Source organism: Antechinus flavipes, chromosome 5 (assembly GCF_016432865.1).
Source record: "Antechinus flavipes isolate AdamAnt ecotype Samford, QLD, Australia chromosome 5, AdamAnt_v2, whole genome shotgun sequence".
In the NCBI taxonomy this organism is placed as follows: Eukaryota; Metazoa; Chordata; class Mammalia; order Dasyuromorphia; family Dasyuridae; genus Antechinus; species Antechinus flavipes.
Genome location: NC_067402.1, coordinates 214,879,565 through 214,901,021, shown reverse-complemented (window position 1 = coordinate 214,901,021; position 21,457 = coordinate 214,879,565).

Below are 21,457 nucleotides of genomic sequence, written 5' to 3'. Positions count from 1 at the left end.
CAACACCAACAATCAAACAACCACAAACTTCAGTGTAGCTCTGTGGAAAATATAGAAACACCCACCCTGACCTCAGCAAAAACCATATACTACCACTAGGTTACTGGCTCAACCCGAGATAAGGTGACAAAGCCATATTACCTTTAGCAACATCAGTCACTACCATCTCCTCTACATCTCCTTAGCATTGAAAAGGTTCTGAGGAAACCTCAGGGCAACATTAGTGCAGCACCAAGTAAACAACCATGCCTGCAGCCCACAGCATAAGAAACTGAGATAGCGTTCCTTTCATCCCCAAAACAAAAATCAAATATAAAAGAAAAGGAAAGGGCTAAAAAAATGAGAAAAACCAAACAAATAAAAAAGAAACAAACAAAAATCTAACCATAGAAAGTTATTATAGTGACAGGGAAGATCAAGATACAAACTCAGAAGAGGATAACAATGGAAAAACACCTAGGGGGAAATTGTTCTCCATCTTTCAAAAAAAAAAAAAGGGAAATGGTCTCGAGCTCACAAAGAACTTATGGAAGAACCCAAAAAAGAGTTTAAAATTCTATAAGAGAAGCAGAAGAAAAATTGGGAAAAGAAAGGAGAGTGATGCAAGAGAATTATGAAAAAAAAAGTCAACTTGGAAAAAAAAAACTGCTTAAGAAGTAGAATTAGCCAAATGGGAAAAGGAGATAGAGAAAATCTACTATAGAAAACAATTCCTTACAGAGTACAATTGGCCAAATGGAAAAGAAAATATAAGATCTAATTGAGAAAAACAGCTCTTTAAAAATTAGAATTGGATTAGAGGACACTAATGACTCAACGAGACATAAAAAATCAATAAAACAAATTCAATAGAATTTTTTAAACGGAAGAAAATTGGGAAAACAAAACAAAACAATCCTTTTCACCTCTCATCCCCCATTCCCTTCTTTAAAATAATCCTGAAAATAGATCTAGAAGAGAAAATATCAGAATCATTGAACTGCCTGAAAACCATATGGAAAAAAGAGGAACTGGATAGCATCTTTCAAGAAATTATCTAGAAAAACTGTCCCAATATGCTGGAACCATAGGGCAAAATAGGCATTGAAAGAATCCACTCTTTACCTCAAGAAAGAGATCCCAAAATAAAAATCTCAAGAAGCATTATAACTAAAAATCAGAACTACCAGGTCAAAAATATTGCAAGTAGCCAGAAAGAAACAAATCATGTCTTATTACAGCATGATAATTATGGAGATATGTATACAAGAATTTTGCATTTAACGTGAATTGGATTGCTTGCCTTCTAAGGAAAGGGGAAAGGGGGGGGGGGACATTTGAAACACTAGGTTTTCCAGGAGTGAATACAGAAAACTATTTATGTATATATTTTGAAAATAAAAAGCTTAAAAAAAGAAACCTCAAATATCAAGGAGTGACAATAAGGATAACACAATTCCTACAAATGTAACATTAAAAGACATCATGGAACCTAATATTCCAGAAAGCAAAGACTACAATCAGGATTGCTTATTTGCAAGAATAAACATAATTCATCAAGGGAAAAAAATGATCATTTAAGGAATTGGAGAAATTCCAAGTGTTCATGATAAGAATAGAATTAAATAAAATGTTTGATTTCCAGTATCCCAAGAGATAGACAAGAGAAGCATAAACAGGTAAAAAAGAGAAAAGAAAACATGTGGGATTCAAGAGAGCTAAATTATTTACAACTATTCATGAGAAAATGATGTTTGTAATCCTTAATTAATATATCACTAATAGTACAGTTAGAAGGAATACACACAGACAAAGAGTATGGGTGTAAGCTGAATTTTTGGGGAAAATAAGGGATGAAAAAATACGCTAGGTGAAGGAGGAAGGGAAAAGTAGAATGAAGTTAATTATTTCACATGAAGAGGCTCAAAAGATCTATTACAATGGAGAGGAAGATGAGAGGTTGGGTGATGGGCATGATTTGAACATTGCTCTAATAATATACATAATCAGTTGAATATAGAAATGTATGTTACCCAAAAGGGAAGTAAGAGTACAAGAGATTATTAAAGAAGTTGGGGTATGGGGGAGAACTGACAGATGGGAAGGTGGTAGACAGAAACAAAACACTTGTGAGGAGAGAAAGAATAAAAGGAGATATAGGACAAACAGGAGAGAAATAGGATAGAGGGAAATACACAGGTAATAATCATAACTTTGAATGTGAACAAAATGAACTCTTCCATGATATGGAAGCAAATAGCAGGGTCAATTAAAAACCTGAATACTACAATAGATTGTTTACAAGAAACATATTTGAAGCAGAGTAAAGGAAAGAGATTTGAGTAGAAACTATTATCCATCAATTGAAGCTAAAATAATAATAATAACAACAACAACAGCAAAACCACAGGATTAGCAATCTTGATCTTTGACAAAGTAAAAGCAAAAATGCACCTAATTAAAGGAGATAAGGAAAGCAACTACATCTTGCTAAAAGGAACCATAGCTATACAAGACATATAAGAAGTAAGTGGCATATCATCTATATTCTTAAAAGAAAACTTATGCAAGTTAATGAAGAAAAAAATTAGCAAAACTATACTTAGTGGGGGACCCCAGTTATCCCTTCTCAGAACTTGGTAAATCCAACAAAAAATAAACAAAAAAAAAAAAAGCTAAAGAGGTAAAAAGAGTAAATATTAGACAAATTAGATATGACACACCTTTGGAAATCAACTGAATGGAACAGAAAAAAATATATTTTTTTTCTCAGCAACACATGACATCTACATATACTCATATATTTGGTCATGTAATAGGGCATTAAAAACCTCAAAATCAAATGTAGAAGGGTATAAATATTAAATTGATTAAATTACATTCAGCTAAGTTAGTGAAAAGAGAGATTAAAAATTAATTGGAAACCAGATTATCTAATCCGAAAGGAGAAGTGGATCAAAGAACAAATCACAGAAATAATCAATAATTTCATTAAAGAGAATGACAACCATTAGACAAGATACAAAAAAAATATGGAATTCAGTCAAAGCAATAAATAGAAAGAAATTTAGTTCTCTGAACTCTTCCATCAATAGAGTGAAAAAGAACAGATCACTGAATTGGACATGCAACTCACAAAAAAGGGAACAAAAAAAAAATGAACAAGTTAGAAATTTTCTGTTAGGTATCACATTGGAAATGCTGAAAATCATGGGTGAGAGTAATAAGATTGAAATTAAAACAAACATGTGGCAGCCTTGTTTGTAGTGGCTAGAAGCTGGAAAATGAAAGGATGCCCATCAATTGGAGAATGGTTGAGTAAATTGTGGCATATGAATGTTATGGAATATTATTGTTCTGTAAGGAATGACTAGCAGGATGAATACAGAGAGGACTGGCGAGACTTACATGAACTGATGCTAAAAGAAACGAGCAGAACCAGGAGATCATTATATACCGCAACAATGATACTATTTGAGGATGTATTCTGATGGAAGTGGATCTCTTCGATAAAGAGAGCTTTAATTGATCAAAGATAGACAGAAGTAGCTACACCCAAAGAAAAAAACATTGGGAAATGAATATAAACTGCTTGCATTTTTGTTTTTCTTCCCGGGTTATTTATGCCTTCTGAATTCAGTTCTCCCTGTGCAACAAGAAAACTGTTCGGTTCTGCACACATATATTGTATCTAGGCTGTACTATAACCTATTCAACATGTAAAGGACTTCTTGCCATCTAGGGGAGGGAGTCGAGGGAGGGAGGGGAAAAATCGGAACAGAAGTGAATGCAAGAGATAATGCTGTAAAAAATCACCCTGGCATGGGTTCTATCAATAAAAAGTTATTTAAAAAAAAAAAAAAAAAAAAAAAAAAACTTAATACCAAAAATAAATAAATAAATAAATAAAAAATAAAATAAAATAAAATTCAAAAAAAAAAAAATTAAAACAAACAAACAAAAAAAAACTATTGAAAAAAATAAAAATATCTAGGAGTTGGTTTTATGGGGGGAAACACAATAAGAAAAAAAGAAGAAAGCCAAATATTCTAAATCAAAAATAAAAAAAGTTGAAATCACTACTTTTGAAAAAAAAACATTAGAAAATATTTTGCTCAATTATATGTCAATAAATCTGATAATCTTAGGAAAATCAAATATTTATGAAAATGTAAATTACTTAAATCAACAGATTAGAAAATGGAAAGCCTAAATAATCTAAATTAAATCACCGAAGAGTAGCCTTCTCTTCAGAAAGCCCACTCAGTGGTAGAATCTAGGATTTTGTCCTCATTAGTGCAAGACAATAACAATTAAATTAACTGAAAGTCAGGCACAATTTCTTCTATAAAATAAAATTTTACAGTTTAAAAGCCCCATATTTAATTATCAGTGCATTTCCCCTAGTGCCCAGGGGACACTTGTCACAAAGTGAGTGTTTAATAATTGAATGATTTTTTTTTCCAAATTCAGTTGTTACTAATCTTCACAAAAATTCTTTTTGCTCCCAATAGCAAACTTAGATATTTAAAATCTAATTTCACTGTTCATTTTCAACATAAGAAAAAAAGCAACTCAATAGACTTATTAATTGTGTTCTATATGAAATATACTCTATTAGGTCTCAAAACTACAAAAATAAAAAGTGGTATAACTTTTAGAAAAAAATTATTGTTATTTTTAACAATCACTCTCAATTTTCCCCATTTCCTAACTTCACCCTCTGATTTACTGTCAATTTATTCACTCTCAATATGTAAATAATTGTTTAAATCTTGTAGATTTTAGCTTTTAATGTTTGTCATAGGCTGTTCTTCTACAAACACAACCAGAACCTTGGTTGCACTCCTGTCACCTCACTTTTGTAGTGTCTTTCAAAATGTAATCCTATTTGCCAACTTTCCAATTGTTTATTTATCCTCCACATGGCTTTCAAATCAATACTTCTCCAATTCAGATCTATTCAAGTCATACTCTATATAAGCAACCTAAGTTGAAACACACCACTGTTCTTAGAGATAGTATGCCCTGTTTACTTTAGGTTATAATAGAAACTCCTCTTTTCAGCATTTATAGTCTCTAACAATCTGGTTTACCTCTGAATTTCCAAATTCATTTTCTATGACTCCCTGTAATGTGCTCTTGTCACACTTACCAACTTATTGTATCCTGTATACAAAAGTCTTCTGTTTGGATTCCTTCTCTCACTTTATATATTAACTCAAATAATGTTTATTTCATGGGGTTTTCCCCATGCTGTGAGATAGACTCCCCTCATCCCTGAGTGGCTTTGCATTGAATTTGTTTATATTTTGTATTTACTTAAGGTCATAGATCTAGAGATCAAAGAGAACTCAAAGGTTACCCCTTTATAGAGATAAGGAAACATTTTTATGTACAATGTACAATCTTCCCACTTCTACTCTTGGGAGAATGTAAACTCCTCAAGGGCCGGAATAATTTTCTTTGTTTTTTTTTTTTTTTTAATCATCATTGCCTTGGAAAATGTGTTTTACACAAAAAAACATTTCATAAATGAAAATTGAATTCAGTAGAAGGAAGATTAGAATTTGAGTAGGGGGTGATTGGATTCTTACACGAATAAATATGCTATTAGTAAAGGATTGCATACAGAGAGGAGGTTAAAAGAAATAGGATGAAAAATTCAAGGAGGGACAATCATTTGGCACTGTCTTTTCATTCATTCTATTTGTTCACTAATCATGCCACATAAATTGCATTTGCCTTAAAGAATTCAACTCTCTGGAGTATACGAATAACTCCTACTCTTTTTGAAAGTCACTACAGCTCTTCCCAGAGTCATACAATAATATGGCAGACACCACAAGGAAAACAGTTTCAAACTTCTGAAGAAAAGTAATAAAGACAAGGCTACCATTTGAAATAACAGCTGAATTTTGCTGCATTTACTAAGCTATGAAGCCAAGGGCAAGAGATCTGTGTCCTTGTAGGGTAAGCATTTTCAGTCATTACAAATTCCTCACTTAAAAAATAAGCATGAGAGAGCAGGGTTTTTTGGGGGAGGGAGTGAGGAAGGAGGGACAATGTATTAATCCAAGGTCAATCTGGAAAGCATCCAAATTGTTCTTGTCCCTTGTTGAAAGAGCAAGAATATTCCAGTTACAGAGGTCAATGAAAATGACCAGAGCTGGGGGTGTATTTATTCAAAAAACAGGTAGAGGTGGGTGAAAGGTATTAGTATATTGTCAATGGGTGGGGCAGGTTATGAAGCACTTTAGGTGTCAAACAAGATTTTATATTTAATCCGGGAAAGTGACAAAAAAAGCACATTAATATTTATTGAGTAGGGAGGTGACATACCTGATATTTAGAAAAATTTCATCGATGGCTCAATGGAGGATGGATTGGAGTGATAGCAGGTATACTGTATATATATTAATGATTGTAATAGTCCAAGAATGAATTGATAAAGCTTTGCACCAGGATAATATTGTCAGTGTCAGAGAAGAAAATTATGCATAATTGTGAGATGTTGTTTTATCTTGTCAACAGATTGACTATGGGAAGAGAGATATATTTATGAGTCAGGGATGATACCTACCTAATAAGCCTAAGCACTTGGGAGGATAATAGTGCCTTCAACAGTAATAAGAAAATTTGTAAAGAGGGAGGATTTGGGACAAAAAGAAATAGTTCAGTTTTGGATACATGAGTTTAAATATCTTCAAGACATCCAATTTGAGATAGCTAGGAGGTGAAAGACAAGAAGTAAACATACAAGTTAGGTTTGGATAAATAATTTGGAATATCATTAGTATGTGACCAAAGGCAGATTACCTGGACAGTTCCTCTGTTTGTGTATGTGTGTGTGTATGCATGTACACAATTTTATATTTTAATTCTAAGTTTGATTATACAAGGAAAAGAGGACTGGAATTCTCTAGAGATTACATAGAAGAGAAAAGAAGTGATGATTAAGGTCCAAGAATGCTCAAATCATTTGACCCACGAGGAAATTGACCAATCAATTATCAGAACTATGAGCTCCTAGACTGCTGTGGGAGAGGCTGCAGAGGATTTGTCTGTGGGCCATCATTGCAGGGCATCAATGATTTCACAACTTCAATGTTATTTTCTGCTGTGAAAAACAATTTATTGAAAATGAAGAAAAATGTAAATGACTCCTGTAAAGAAATTAAATTAATGTTAGGTACTAGAACACAGATGTTTTGTGTGCCATACCTATGCAACCATGTCATTAAATTCAAATCTCTAATTAACTGACATCTGTTTCTTGTTCAACTTTGAAATGATTCATTGAAACCATTTCAAGAAACAAGTACACTTGTGGGGGGAAAGAAATTGTACCTGACCTTTCCTCACTCCCCCATTCTTTCCTTCCAAAGTACTTTAGGTTGTGGACTGACAAGCTGGCTGGATGACTCAAACTGAATAAATGTTTGACATAACAATACATGGATGTCTTATTTCTTAGTTTCACTTCCTATGTCAATAAATGAATTGCTGGTAGACCAGAACCTCTTCTTAATAATATTAAGCTATGAATGATAGTTTGCTGAGACTTGAGTAAGATAAGGGAATTTTGATTTTAGAAGAAAATTGTGAGTGTCAAATTTTGAACTGCCCCCTGAGGCTTGATTTCTATTTATGAAAGAGTAGATGTATTTGGAAAACTTAGCTACTTTTCCTATTTATTCTGTTTTTTTTTTTTATCAGCTTGCCTATGGAGTCTTTTGTACAGCTCACTGCTGTTTGAATTCTTAAGTATATTTGAGGATTACTATCAAAATATTATGAAAAAATCTATGTTTTACATGTAAGAGAGGCTTTCCTAGTACCTTTAAAGTCACCTTGTTGTTGTTCAGTTTTTTTTCCATGTCTGATTTTTCTTTATTACTTTTGGGATTTTCTATTCTGTGGTTTGCTATTTCTTTCTCCAGCTCATTTGACAAATGAATTATACTGAGGCAAACAGGATTAAGTGACTTACTCAGAATCATACAACTAGTGAGTATCTGACTTGGAATTGGTACTCAGTATTCCAGCCTCCAGGTCAAGCACTCTATCCACTGCACCACCTAGCCTGCAAGTCACACTACATCTATTCAAAAACCCATCCATAATGGTGACTGTTTTGGCATCCAAAGATCTGGATGAGAAATGTATTTATCTAGATACATCTAGCTATCTAGAGATGAGAAATGTATAATCTCTCTCTGATGGAGAAACGAACTACTGCATTTTGGATTGAAAATGGTGGTGTTAAGTGAACCTGGGAAGTTTTTGAGCTAGTGGAATGGAATGTATGTCAGAAAGACAGAATTGAGGCAGACATAAGGAAGAAACTGAGGCAGGAATGGTCAGAATCCCATAAAAGATTTGTGACTTGTGACCTGGGATTAGAGAATAAGCATAAAAGACTGGATTCAAAATTATATTCTGTATTATAGAACAACATTTTTTTGGATTAATTCCCCCAGTACATAAATAGATGGATACAATGATAAGTAAACAAATAAAACTGGGAGGGGTTGAATAAAACTTTATACAATTTTAAGGATTAAAGAATCTCCAAAGTTTTTTTCTCTTTTTAATTCTTGCTCTCTTTAAACTAATGTGTACTGTGTATATTACTTGCTTTATCCTTAATCCACATCTTTATTCTGAATTCTTTCTCTTTCTATAAATATTGTTATAACTTACTCCCAAGACTTTGTACATTATCTTATATTGGTTTTATCCAGATAGAGCAGCTGCATTTGGAGTTCAGCAGGAATACATAGCATTTAATAGGACTGGGATCCTCAATGCTCATCTGGTGACCAGAAATTAGCTTTTATAATTCTTCTCTGTAATCTATGCTTTTAAAACTTTCTAAATATACAGAATAAAAAAAATGCAGATATATATATAGACAAATTTACTTCTAGTTAAAATTGTGAGCTAATGTCTTTGCCTACAGTATGCTGAGTCATTATGATTAGGTAATATCTAATCTCACCATTCCTAATGAGAGGGAGGGGATATAAAAAAGGAGAAATTTTATCACCAAAGGGGCAGCTCAAACTAAAGAAAGATATCATCTCCTCTGGGAGAATCAACCATGTCCGTTTTCTGTTGGAAAGGGGGAAGCTTTCCTTAGACTAACTTTGTCCCCTATAATCATTCCATTCCAGTTATATATATATATATATATATATATATATATATATATATATATATATGCAGATACAATGGATAACATTAATTAATCTTTATAGAATTATGGTTCAATATAAAGGATGATTCTTCCAATAGTAACTTTAACTAAAGATATCCTCTAGTGCTCTATGATGGTATGGAAATAATTCTGGTTTTTCAATCTGTTTTTTTATTCCCCAAAAGAATGTAAGCTCCTTGAGAACAGGGTCTGCTTTCTCTTTTTGACTGTTTTATATCCAGTACTTTGCACAGAATTGCCACTTAGTAAATGTCCACTTTATAATAAGTGATAACAGTATACGAGCTCTGGTAAGTCTGAATAATATATGAAAAATTAGGATAGGTGTTTGAGAATTTGTTTTCCATTTAAAAATTATTCCCAAGAAGTTCTAAAAGAATCAAAACCAGTTTGATTGCAGTGATGAATTTTTCAATCATGACAATTTTCCAAGAATAATCAAAACAAATTACAGGTAGGTGTTAGAGTTCAAATGTTGGAGTTTGTTCTCAGGGCACAGCCGGTTTAGAGGCTTAGAGCCCTTCGGATGTCTCCAAAGCCAAAGGTTCTGTCCTTCAGCCTCTGCCTCTGCCTCTGCCTTCTTCTGCCTCCAACAGAGATGGAAGATCTCTCTTATCTCCTTCTGGGGAGCCCAGCCACACTTGCCGCGGAGAGAGGGCTTCTGGCGTAGCTCCACTGAAGTCCGTCAAAAGTGTTCTCTGCAGCAGAGTCGTTTCTCTCGAGTCTAGCGTGATCAGCCAGCCAAGAGGAAAATATGTATTCTGGAATGGCTGTCTCGCCTTATATCTGAACCTTCTGAGAGAATGGGATATGGGTTTTCTCCCATAGTGCTCTCTGGCCCAAGAGCTTTAAGGTGTGGACTTTGAGTAAAGGTGGAACACAAGCCTTGTCTTGATTAGTTCTACTTAGTACCTTGTTTCAGGTTCTGGCCAAACAACTTCTTGTAAGATTAGATCAACTCTAATTACTTAGCAGTTAGTAAGGATTCCAACATCTCCCCCTTTCTTTTGTTTTAAAACATAGGGGGTTTCTGAGGGGGTACACATAAATCCATCAATATGGGCCAGAACTTTGTAACAGATATACATGGTATACATAAATCCATCAATATGGGAGGCATTATACATAATTTACATGAGCACATAGCAATATAACACAGGCTAGTAGTAATGTAACAAATAACAAGAATCAATTTGAAAATTTACACATGTCCATAGGTCCTAGAAACAGTCCAATAGGATTCCATTGTCCATTAGTTCATGTGCCAGGAATCTAATAATTCTTATGAGCACAATCAGCAACAGAACCACCCGATATTTCTTGGGTCTTCTCCTTTGTTTCAAGGGTCTGCTCCATCTTTCTGCGATGGACAAGGCGAATGCGGCTCGTAGGCACCCATCTGATTCCTTCTCCACCTGTAGAGATGCAAGCAAATCCTCTCCCCCAAGCAGTTAGTCTATCTGGTCCCTTCCATTCACCACTTTCTGGGTCTCTCCACATCACCTGGCGATTATCTAAAGATAGTGGAGCTGCTCGCACTGGACACTGCTCTTCTGGTGGGTTATAAAACCTGTCTGCTGGAGCCAGTGCATCTTTATCAAAGATTAAAAAATTAATGGTATAGAGAACTAAATTTAGAAGTTCTCTAGGGTTACCCGTGGCTCTTCTGTGTTGGCTGGCCTTCAACAGCAGCCCTGCTTAAAAAACCGAAGTACTCATTTTTAACCCCAATTGTTGTAAAACGTCTCTTCCCCACAGATTGATGGGGATTTTTTCAACTATAAAAGGAGTGAAAACTCCTGTTTTGCCTTCAAAAGTCCATCTCATAGGGGCAGCACTAACTTCAGCTGCTATTGATCCTCCTACTCCAGACATATAGGTATCTGCTTTAACCTTTAGCCAGTGACTGGGCCAACTGGCACCTCTAATAACTGTACGATCCGCACCTGTGTCTACCAATCCTTCCAATGGTAGGCCATTTATATAGATAGTGAGCATAGGTCGGTCAGCTGTTACAGCTGCTGTCCAGTATATTCCTGGATTTTGTGGTCTGGAGTCAGAACCTGGGTGACTATCACGAGGCTGCTTATTAGGATCCTGTATGAGTAAACCTGATGCTACTACGTCTCCTGGGTGATAAGTCACACATTGACTACCTGTATTAGTGACTGGGAATTATCTACACATTCCCCAGTTTCCCACATCAGTGTGTGGATGGACACTGTTTTGTACATACAAGGAGGTGAAATGGTCAAGCCTACTGTGCCTGGACGTAAGGGATCCATAGGCTGGAGAGGAAAGATTTCTCCTCTCCAGGGGGTATCTCAGTTGTCCCAGCTGCATACAGCTTATTCTCCCCAATTGTAATTCCCTTCTGCCATCAGGTTGCTTCCTGGCTGGTTGACTGTGTAATCCCCTTCTCCCATCATATGGCTTTCTGGTTGATTGGTCATGTCTGGGTACTTGTCCCTTGTTGAAAGAGCAAGAATATTCCAGTTACAGAGGTCAATGAAAATGACCAGAGCTGGGGGTGTATTTATTCAAAAAACAGGTAGAGGTGGGTGAAAGGTATTAGTATATTGTCAATGGGTGGGGCAGGTTATGAAGCACTTTAGGTGTCAAACAAGATTTTATATTTAATCCGGGAAAGTGACAAAAAAAGCACATTAATATTTATTGAGTAGGGAGGTGACATACCTGATATTTAGAAAAATTTCATCGATGGCTCAATGGAGGATGGATTGGAGTGATAGCAGGTATACTGTATATATATTAATGATTGTAATAGTCCAAGAATGAATTGATAAAGCTTTGCACCAGGATAATATTGTCAGTGTCAGAGAAGAAAATTATGCATAATTGTGAGATGTTGTTTTATCTTGTCAACAGATTGACTATGGGAAGAGAGATATATTTATGAGTCAGGGATGATACCTACCTAATAAGCCTAAGCACTTGGGAGGATAATAGTGCCTTCAACAGTAATAAGAAAATTTGTAAAGAGGGAGGATTTGGGACAAAAAGAAATAGTTCAGTTTTGGATACATGAGTTTAAATATCTTCAAGACATCCAATTTGAGATAGCTAGGAGGTGAAAGACAAGAAGTAAACATACAAGTTAGGTTTGGATAAATAATTTGGAATATCATTAGTATGTGACCAAAGGCAGATTACCTGGACAGTTCCTCTGTTTGTGTATGTGTGTGTGTATGCATGTACACAATTTTATATTTTAATTCTAAGTTTGATTATACAAGGAAAAGAGGACTGGAATTCTCTAGAGATTACATAGAAGAGAAAAGAAGTGATGATTAAGGTCCAAGAATGCTCAAATCATTTGACCCACGAGGAAATTGACCAATCAATTATCAGAACTATGAGCTCCTAGACTGCTGTGGGAGAGGCTGCAGAGGATTTGTCTGTGGGCCATCATTGCAGGGCATCAATGATTTCACAACTTCAATGTTATTTTCTGCTGTGAAAAACAATTTATTGAAAATGAAGAAAAATGTAAATGACTCCTGTAAAGAAATTAAATTAATGTTAGGTACTAGAACACAGATGTTTTGTGTGCCATACCTATGCAACCATGTCATTAAATTCAAATCTCTAATTAACTGACATCTGTTTCTTGTTCAACTTTGAAATGATTCATTGAAACCATTTCAAGAAACAAGTACACTTGTGGGGGGAAAGAAATTGTACCTGACCTTTCCTCACTCCCCCATTCTTTCCTTCCAAAGTACTTTAGGTTGTGGACTGACAAGCTGGCTGGATGACTCAAACTGAATAAATGTTTGACATAACAATACATGGATGTCTTATTTCTTAGTTTCACTTCCTATGTCAATAAATGAATTGCTGGTAGACCAGAACCTCTTCTTAATAATATTAAGCTATGAATGATAGTTTGCTGAGACTTGAGTAAGATAAGGGAATTTTGATTTTAGAAGAAAATTGTGAGTGTCAAATTTTGAACTGCCCCCTGAGGCTTGATTTCTATTTATGAAAGAGTAGATGTATTTGGAAAACTTAGCTACTTTTCCTATTTATTCTGTTTTTTTTTTTTATCAGCTTGCCTATGGAGTCTTTTGTACAGCTCACTGCTGTTTGAATTCTTAAGTATATTTGAGGATTACTATCAAAATATTATGAAAAAATCTATGTTTTACATGTAAGAGAGGCTTTCCTAGTACCTTTAAAGTCACCTTGTTGTTGTTCAGTTTTTTTTCCATGTCTGATTTTTCTTTATTACTTTTGGGATTTTCTATTCTGTGGTTTGCTATTTCTTTCTCCAGCTCATTTGACAAATGAATTATACTGAGGCAAACAGGATTAAGTGACTTACTCAGAATCATACAACTAGTGAGTATCTGACTTGGAATTGGTACTCAGTATTCCAGCCTCCAGGTCAAGCACTCTATCCACTGCACCACCTAGCCTGCAAGTCACACTACATCTATTCAAAAACCCATCCATAATGGTGACTGTTTTGGCATCCAAAGATCTGGATGAGAAATGTATTTATCTAGATACATCTAGCTATCTAGAGATGAGAAATGTATAATCTCTCTCTGATGGAGAAACGAACTACTGCATTTTGGATTGAAAATGGTGGTGTTAAGTGAACCTGGGAAGTTTTTGAGCTAGTGGAATGGAATGTATGTCAGAAAGACAGAATTGAGGCAGACATAAGGAAGAAACTGAGGCAGGAATGGTCAGAATCCCATAAAAGATTTGTGACTTGTGACCTGGGATTAGAGAATAAGCATAAAAGACTGGATTCAAAATTATATTCTGTATTATAGAACAACATTTTTTTGGATTAATTCCCCCAGTACATAAATAGATGGATACAATGATAAGTAAACAAATAAAACTGGGAGGGGTTGAATAAAACTTTATACAATTTTAAGGATTAAAGAATCTCCAAAGTTTTTTTCTCTTTTTAATTCTTGCTCTCTTTAAACTAATGTGTACTGTGTATATTACTTGCTTTATCCTTAATCCACATCTTTATTCTGAATTCTTTCTCTTTCTATAAATATTGTTATAACTTACTCCCAAGACTTTGTACATTATCTTATATTGGTTTTATCCAGATAGAGCAGCTGCATTTGGAGTTCAGCAGGAATACATAGCATTTAATAGGACTGGGATCCTCAATGCTCATCTGGTGACCAGAAATTAGCTTTTATAATTCTTCTCTGTAATCTATGCTTTTAAAACTTTCTAAATATACAGAATAAAAAAAAAATGCAGATATATATATATATATATATAGACAAATTTACTTCTAGTTAAAATTGTGAGCTAATGTCTTTGCCTACAGTATGCTGAGTCATTATGATTAGGTAATATCTAATCTCACCATTCCTAATGAGAGGGAGGGGATATAAAAAAGGAGAAATTTTATCACCAAAGGGGCAGCTCAAACTAAAGAAAGATATCATCTCCTCTGGGAGAATCAACCATGTCCGTTTTCTGTTGGAAAGGGGGAAGCTTTCCTTAGACTAACTTTGTCCCCTATAATCATTCCATTCCAGTTATATATATATATATATATATGTATATATATATATATATATATATATATATATATATATATGCAGATACAATGGATAACATTAATTAATCTTTATAGAATTATGGTTCAATATAAAGGATGATTCTTCCAATAGTAACTTTAACTAAAGATATCCTCTAGTGCTCTATGATGGTATGGAAATAATTCTAGTTTTTCAATCTGTTTTTTTATTCCCCAAAAGAATGTAAGCTCCTTGAGAACAGGGTCTGCTTTCTCTTTTTGACTGTTTTATATCCAGTACTTTGCACAGAATTGCCACTTAGTAAATGTCCACTTTATAATAAGTGATAACAGTATACGAGCTCTGGTAAGTCTGAATAATATATGAAAAATTAGGATAGGTGTTTGAGAATTTGTTTTCCATTTAAAAATTATTCCCAAGAAGTTCTAAAAGAATCAAAACCAGTTTGATTGCAGTGATGAATTTTTCAATCATGACAATTTTCCAAGAATAATCAAAACAAATTACAGGTAGGTCATAATTTCAACCAGATCTTTTCCTATATAGATGTGAACTGCTACTTTTTTATGATGGTGAAATGATAAAATTTTAGTTTCCATAAAACCATAAGGTAATTTTATTATAATGCAATCACTTTTCTTTTTCTTTTCCTTCCCCACTCAGTTCTTTTCTCTCTCTTTACAAAAAGACTTGGAAAAACATGGAATGGCAAAAAGATGGGGTAAATTGATGATTATGTATATGTCCTCTTACAGGTGATAAAATACTTTATTTCTTACTTTTTTGTCCTTGTCATGATTAGCAACAGCAACAACAATAAAAGTGCAAGTTATGATACAAAATGACACAATGGAGAGAACTCAAGGCCTATAGTCAGGAATACTCATTTTTCTGAGCTCAAAATTGGTTTCAGAAACTGTATGACCCGGGACATGTAACTTAACCCTGTTTGCACCAGTTTTCTCATCTGTAAAATGAGCTGGAGAAAGAAATGGCAAATTATTCCAGTATCTTTGCTAAGAAAACCCCAGAAAGGATTGTGAAGAGCCAGATAAGTAAGACAACAATGACCACCACCACAAAATGGTACAAAGGCAATTTATGTTTTAGGTACAATATAAAATTTCTTAGTGACATCATTTATATTTTCTCCATTAAATTCTTATTTGAGAGAACTACATTGGATGGAAATAACTTGGATAGGGACCTACCTTTAAACAGAATTACCTATAAATCACCTTAATGAGTTCAGTTTACAGACCCTATATAACTTGATCCTAAAGTAATTGATAGTTTTGATTGTTGTTGAGCTGCTATCAGTTATCTTTGAAATATTGAAGTGAATTCAAGAGATAGTACAAAGATGAAAAATATATATAAACAGGAAACTGAATAAGATCTGTAGGCTATTTTAGTAAATAAGATAATCTTTGTTTCTGAAAAAAAAATATAGGAAGTATTATTAAACTTTCAAATGTTCCCCAATGCTCTTTTCTGGTTCCTTTTCTTCTCTTTGTATTCTGTCTCTCTTCATTACCTTATTAATTCTCATGAGTTTAAATATTATTGCTATGTAGATAATTTACAGATTTGTAATTCAGCCCCCAATCTCTCCCCTGTGTTCTGTATTGTGTTACTAATTTCCCTTTTGGATATTTCAAACTAAATATTCTGGAGACTTCTCAAATTCAATGTGTCCAAACTATACTTCATTATCTTTCCTATAAAACTGAAATCTCTTCCAAAATATCCTAATTTCCAATAAAGGTATGATTACTCTTCAATTCTTCTAAATTCATATTCTTGGCATAATCCTCAACTCCCTTCATTCCACATATTCAAACATTTAATTTTTTTATTATTTTGACAATATTGTTCATATTTATCTTTTTCTTACCTACTGAAATAGTAACCAACCAATCAACTAATCAATCAACAAACATTTATTAGTGCCTACTATGCTCCAGATACTGTGCTAAGCATTAGTGATAAAAAAAAGGAGGCAAAAAACAAATCTTCTCATCAAAGTGAATACAATCTAACGGGAGATAAAACAACAACAACAAAATAGGTGTATTCAAATAATCAAATCTCATCTAGGTTATGTTAAATAAACTCTTAAGTTTCCCAGATGCCATTCCCTTCCTAGGCTAGTCCATCTTTTATGTGATCTGTATTTTTTTTTATTTTTATTTTGGGTCCCTAGACTGATAGATTGCAATCCCTCTAGCCTTTAATAGATTCCCTACTTAACTTGTGCCTGAAAAATTATTCTTTCAATGTTCCAAATCACTATTGATCAGAGAATGCAAATTAAGACAACTGTGAGATAACACTACATACCTGTCAGATTGGCTAAGATGACAGGAAAAAATAATGATGAGTGTTGGAGGGGATGTGGGAAAACTGGGACATCAATGAATTGTTGGTGGAGTTGTGAACGAATCCAAATCATTCTAGAGAGCAATTTGGAACTATGCTCAAAAAGTTATCAAATTCTGCATACCCTTTGATCCAGCAGTGTTATTACTGGGCTTATATCCCAAAGAAATACTAAAGAAGGGAAAGGGTGGTGGCTAGGAACTGGAAAATGAATGGATGCCCATCAATTGGAGAATGGTTGGGTAAATTGTGGTATATGAATGTTATGGAATATTATTGTTCTGTAAGAAATGACCAGCAAGAAGAATACAGGGAGGCTTGGGGAGGCTTACATGAACTGATGCTGAGTGAAATGAGCAGAACCAGGAGATCATTTTATACTTCAACATCAATATTGTATGAGGATGTGTTTTGATGGAAGTGGTTATCTTCAACAAAGAGAAGATCTAACTCAGTTCCAATTGATCAGTGATGGATAGAAGCAATTACACCCAGAGAAGGAACACTGGGAAATGAGTGTGAACTGTTTGTATTTTTGTTTTTCTTCCCAGGCTATTTTTATCTTCTGAATCCAATTCTCCCTGTGCAACAAGAGAACTGTTTGGTTCTGCACACATATATTGTGTCTAGTATATACTATAACATATTTAACATGTATAAGACTGCTTGTCATCTAGGGGAGGGCGTGGAGGGAGGGAGTGGAAAAGTCGGAACAGAAGTGAGTGCAAGGGATAATGTTGTAAAAAATTACCCAGGCATATGTTCTGTCAATAAAAACATAATAAAAAAAGTTAAAAAAAAAGAAAAATTAATCTTTCATCAACTAGCCTGTGAATGAGTCTCTCCAAATTTTACTTGTCAGATTTTCACAACGTGGACCATCATTAAACCATACTCTGAGCAGTTTCAGTTTGGTGGGATAGTTGATAACTTGTAATCTGTGAATACAACTTTCATCTATCATTGCAATAATAAAATATATGGGAAAATTCTATTTTTGCCTCTTCTGCATGCATAAAGGGTTGTTTTGTTTTGTTTTGTTTCAAACCTGGATCATATTAATTGTTAGGTCAGTGGAAGGTCTGCTCCAGCCCTTTATTTGAACTTCTATATGTATCTTTCTGTTTCTGGTGTGTTTCTTGTAAACAATAGTATTGGATTCTGATTTCTAAGATAATTTGTTATCTCCTTTCAATTTACGGGTAAGTTAAGCCTATTCACATTCATAATTCTGATTGCTAACTATGTATTTCTCTCCACCTTATTTTCTTACATTTATCCTTATCTTTTTTATTCTGTTGCCATCTTCATAATGTTTTGCTTCTGATCACTTCACTTTATCTTTACCTTTATTTGACATTTGTTGCTTCTCATTTTGACAACAATTATCTAGAGATCCCCTTGAGACTATCTTCCTCTTCTCCCTACTACATCCCCTGAGATAATTTTTATAACAAAGAATTAAAAAAAATAAATGAAAGAAATCTATATTGTTTCTAGTTTTTCTATTGCAAAAAGGTGTATATATAAATGTTTTACTTAATATGAAGCTTTCTTTTTGTCAACTTCTTTCTTAGGGTATTAGCCTGGCAGTAAAATCACTGAGTCAAAGCCTATAGGGATTTTAGCCATTTTTTCCCAAAATTCCAAATTGCCTTCTAGACTAGCTGTACTAATTTGTAGCTCTACTCACAGTGCATCAGTATGACTGTTTTCTTACAATGCCTTTAATATTGATTAGTCTTATCTTTTGTCTTCTTAGTAAACATACTGAGCATGAAGTAAAACAAGAGGCAATTTGATTATTAAGAGCTTTTGATATTTCAAGAACTGCAAACATGAATCATCAGTTATACAACTGTGGGTTTTGTTTTGTTTTTGAGCTGGGGAAAAGATTGTAATCTTTATAAGTACAATATAATTTTCCACAAGTAATGTAGGTCTTTCTCATCTTGAACTCAATTTGGACTCCAAACTATTATTTCATATACAGTTTTGGTCCTAAATAAGTATACTAATGTACTAAGTAAATGGAATATTCATGCACTTGCATATCTGTTCAGAAAGATTTTTTTCACTTAAAATATGGATTATAAGATTGCTCATTTTTGAGTAATTAAGGAGCTCATTAAGAAAACCTTGTTATATTCTGTATCTTAATATGATCAGTCTGATATTTTCTGATCAGTCTGATATTTATATATGAGCATTTGGAAGACTATTGGAAATATTTGTTTAATTAGGTCTTGGAACCATGTATCCTCCATGACAGTGGTGAATATTTTTGCTAAACATACTTATCTTGGCTTTATTCCTCAATTAATATTTATAATGAAGCAATTATAATTTCTGTCATTTCTTAAATAAATTTGTATGAATACACTATATGCTTAATACATTTCACTTTGGAAAAATATTCTTTAAAACTACATTTTGCTTTCTATATATATTGAGAGAAATGTTTAATTTTTAAAATCAGCAATAGATACTACAGCTTCTTGTATTCTCTGATGCTTTTAGTGAATTGTGTGCCTGTAAAAGCAGAGTGTTGCAAACATTTTTTTAACCTATTTGTTCCTGTCTCAAATCATTATCATTCTTACAGAGATTTCATAAGAATGAAAATTTGACATCCACATCAGTAGTTAATGATATCCTCTTGATATTTTAAAAATAGTTATATTGGTCATTTATCTATTTTTTAAACATTTCTTTCTCCCCTCCCCATTAGCGTAAGATTTTTTTGTCATTTTTTGTCTTGATAGTCTCAAATTTCAAACACATTTCCCTCCTCCATGCTTGGTTTTCCAGACATTAAACTTTATCATCAAGTCCAGAAGACTTGAACAAATATAGCATTTCCATTGCATTGTTGATGCAAAGAGATTGCTATAAATGTTCTAGCAAATCTATAATTATTATTTTAGTTCAGTTTTCATCTATGAATGTTTCTCAAGTGGTATGGTTTAATTGGATTTTGTTCCAAGCTTTCCAAGCACTATTTTTCACCTTTGCTACTTTTCAATGTTCTATGAGATAATACTTCTAATTTTTCTGTATTGTACTTTAGAGATGCTTTATATTTCAAGCTTGTACTTCTCAGATCTTTCATGTCTCTAATTGATAAGAACTAGTATTTATTGGCTAGTGATTTCTAGGATATATTTTCCTTTTTATTATGAAAATTGTTTTATATATATAATCAGCACTTTCAGTCTGATTTCTGTCCCTGTCATTCAGCTGAAATCATTCTCTCCGAAGATATCCATGAACTCTTAATAACAAATCTAATTGCTTTTTCTCAGTCTTCTTCCCTCTTGACCTTTTTTTGCAGATATTCAAACTGCTAAATACTGAAGAATACTCCTTTTTCCCTAGATTTTTTTGATGTTACTCTGTCTTGATTTTTCTTTTAACTAAATAACCCCTCCTCAGTCTCTTCAGATGGGATATTTATTTAGGTAATTCCCACTACCAATAAGTGTTATCCTAGGCCCTCACATTGACCCTCTTCTCTTCTTCTTTTATCATCTTCTCATTGAGATCTTATCAACTTTTGTAGAATTAACAAATCTGCAGATAATTCGCAAATCTAATCCAGCTCAAAACTCTCTCCCAACTTCTAGTCTCACATCTTCAACTGCCTCTTGGGCATCTCAAACTGGATATCCCAGAAATTATTTAGACTCAACATATACAAAAGTAAATTCTTACTCTTTCTTCACAAGCTTTTTTTCTACCTAATTTTCTTATTATTAATTGAGGGCACTAGATAATCAAACTCACAACCTATATGTCTTCCTCAAATTCTCATTTTCTTTCCCATATCATATCCAATTTGTTGCCAAGTTTTATCCCTTTTACTTTGTAATATCATTCATATTCATTCTTTTCTTCCTTTAACAGTATGAATATTCTAGTCATACAATGCTCATACACTTCATCGAACTGCTCAACACTTCATCTCTGAACCATTGCATTAGCCTTATGTTTGCTCTCCATGCCTCAATTCTCTTCCTATTCTAGTCCATCTTCCACTCAGCTATTAAATTCATCTGCCTTAAATATGTATGAACTTGTTATCCCAACTACCAACCCCATCACATTCTAGAAACTCATGGACTTCTTATCACCTTCAGATCAAATTATACATTCCCTATTTGATATTCAAAGTCCTTCATTCTCTCCTACCTCTTTAGATCTTTTACAACTTATTTTCCCCCATCTACTCTGTACTTTAGCCATACTAGCTTTACTATTTCATGCTCAAGGAATCTTATTTCCATATAATATTTCCATATAAACTGGCTGGAATTCTTTCCCT